Source organism: Rana temporaria, chromosome 1 (assembly GCF_905171775.1).
Source record: "Rana temporaria chromosome 1, aRanTem1.1, whole genome shotgun sequence".
In the NCBI taxonomy this organism is placed as follows: domain Eukaryota; kingdom Metazoa; phylum Chordata; class Amphibia; order Anura; family Ranidae; genus Rana; species Rana temporaria.
This window is the reverse complement of record NC_053489.1, coordinates 94,433,427-94,436,290: the sequence shown is the minus strand read 5'-3', so window position 1 is coordinate 94,436,290 and position 2,864 is coordinate 94,433,427.

Sequence of the window (2,864 nt, the reverse complement as noted above, 5' to 3'; positions counted from 1 at the left end):
TTTATTTTTTGCGATATAAACGCAAAAAGACCGTAAATTTTGAAAAAAAATGATTTTTCTTATAACAAAAAGTAAAAAATATCGAATAAACTAAATTTTAGTCAAACATTTAGGCCAAAATGTATTCAGCCACATGTCTTTAGTAAAAAAAATCGCAATAAGCGTATATTTATTGGTTTTCGCAAAAGTTATAGCGTCTACAAACTAGGGTACATTTTCTGGAATTTACACAGCTTTTATTTTATGACTGCCTATCTCATTTCTTGAGGTGCTAAAATGGCAGGGCAGTACAAAACCCCCCCAAATGACCCCATTTTGGAAAGTAGACACCCCAAGGAAACTGCTGAGAGGCATGTTGAGTCCATTGAATATTTAATTTTTTTGTCCCAAGTGATTGAATAATGACGAAAAAAAAAAAAAAAAATGTTTACAAAAAGTTGTCACTAAATTATATATTTCTCACACATGCCATGGTTATATGTGGAATTGCACCCCAAAATACATTCTGCTGCTTCTCCTGAGTACGGGGATACCACATGTGTGGGACTTTTTGGGAGCCTAGCCGCATACGGGGCCCCAAAACCCAATCACCGCCTTCAGCATTTCTAAGGGTGCAAATTTTTGATTTCACTCCTCACTACCTATCAAGGTTTCGAAGGCCATAAAATGCCAAAATAGCAAAAAAAAAAAACCAAATGACCCCATTTTGGAAAGTAGACACCCTAAGCTATTTGCTGAGAGGCATGTCGAGTCCATGGAATATTTTATATTTTGACACAAGTTGCGGGAATATGACAAACTGATTTTTTTTTGCACAAAGTTGTCACTAAATGATATATTGCTCACACATGCCATAGTTATATGTGGAATTGCACCCCAAAATACATTCTGCTGCTTCTCCCGAGTACGGGGATACCACATATGTGGGACTTTTTGTGAGCCTAGCCGCATACGGGGCCCCGAAAACAAAGCACCGCCTTCAAGATTTCTAAGGGCATACATTTTTGATTTCACTCCTCACTACCTATCACTACCTATCACAGTTTTGAAGGCCATAAAATGCCAAGATGTCACACAACCCCCCCAAATGACCCCATTTTGGAAAGAAGACACCCCAAGCTATTTGCTGAGAGGCATGTTGAGTCCATGGAATATTTAATTTTATGGCCCCAAGTGATTGAATAATGACCAAAAAAAAAAAAAAAAAAAATTTTACAAAACGTTGTCACTAAATGATATATTTCTCACATATGCCATGGGCATATGTGGAATTGCACCCCAAAATACATTCTGCTGCTTCTCCTGAGTACGGGGATACCACATGTGTGGGACTTTTTGGGAGCCTAGCCGCGTACGGGACACCGAAAACCAATCACCGCCTTCAGGATTTCTAAGGGCATAAATTTTTGATTTCACTCCTCACTACCTATCACAGTTTCGAAGGCAATAAAATGCCAAAACAGCACAAAACCCCCCCAAATGACCCCATTTTGGAAAGTAGACACCCCAAGCTATTTGCTGAGAGGGATGTTGAGTCCATGGAATATTTAATTTTTTTGCCCCAAGTCACTGAATAATGACCAAAAAAAAAAAATTACAAAACGTTGTCACTAAATGATATATTTCTCACACATGCCACGGTTATATGTGGAATTGCACCCCAAAATACATTCTGCTGCTTCTCCTGAGTACGGGGATACCACATGTGTGGGACTTTTTGGGAGCCTAGCCGCGTACGGGACCCCGAAAACCAATCACCGCCTTCAGGATTTCTAAGGGCATAAATTTTTGATTTCACTCCTCACTACCTATCACAGTTTCGAAGGCAATAAAATGCCAAAACAGCACAAAACCCCCCCAAATGACCCCATTTTGGAAAGTAGACACCCCAAGCTATTTGCTGAGAGGGATGTTGAGTCCATGGAATATTTAATTTTTTTGCCCCAAGTCACTGAATAATGACCAAAAAAAAAAAATTACAAAACGTTGTCACTAAATGATATATTTCTCACACATGCCACGGTTATATGTGGAATTGCACCCCAAAATACATTCTGCTGCTTCTCCTGAGTACGGGGATACCACATGTGTGGGACTTTTTGGGAGCCTAGCCGCGTACGGGGCCCCGAAAACCAAGCACTGCCTTCAAGATTTGTGTGAGTGAAATCAAAAATTTATGTCCTTAGAAATCTTGAAGGCGGTGCTTGGTTTTCGGGGTCTCATACGCGGCTAGGCTCCCAAAAAGTCCCACACATGTGGTATCCCCGTACTCAGGAGAAGCAGCAGAATGTATTTTGGGGTGCAATTCCACATATAACCATGGCATGTGTGAGAAATATATCATTTAGTGACAATGTTTTGTACATTTTTTTATTTTAATTTTTTTTGGTCATGATTTAATCACTTGGGGCAAAAAAATTAAATATTCCATGGACTCAACATGCCTCTCAGCAAATAGCTTGGGGTGTCTACTTTCCAAAATGGGGTCATTTGGGGGGTTTTTGTGCTATTTTGGCATTTTATGGCCTTCGAAACTGTGATAGGTAGTGAGGAGTGAAATCAAAAATTTGCGCCCTTAGAAATGCTGAAGGCGGTGCTTGGTTTTCGGGGTCCCGTACGCGGCTAGGCTCCCAAAAAGTCCCAAACATGTGGTATCCCCGTACTCAGGAGAAGCAGCAGAATGTATTTTAGGGTGCAACTCCACATATAACCATGGCATGTGTGAGCAATATATCATTTAGTGACAAATTTTTTTTTTTTCTCATTATTCAATCACTTTGGACAAAAAAAAAAAATCAATGGACTCAACATGCCTCTCAGCAGTTTCCTTGGGGTGTCTTCTTTCCAAAATGGGGTCATTTGGG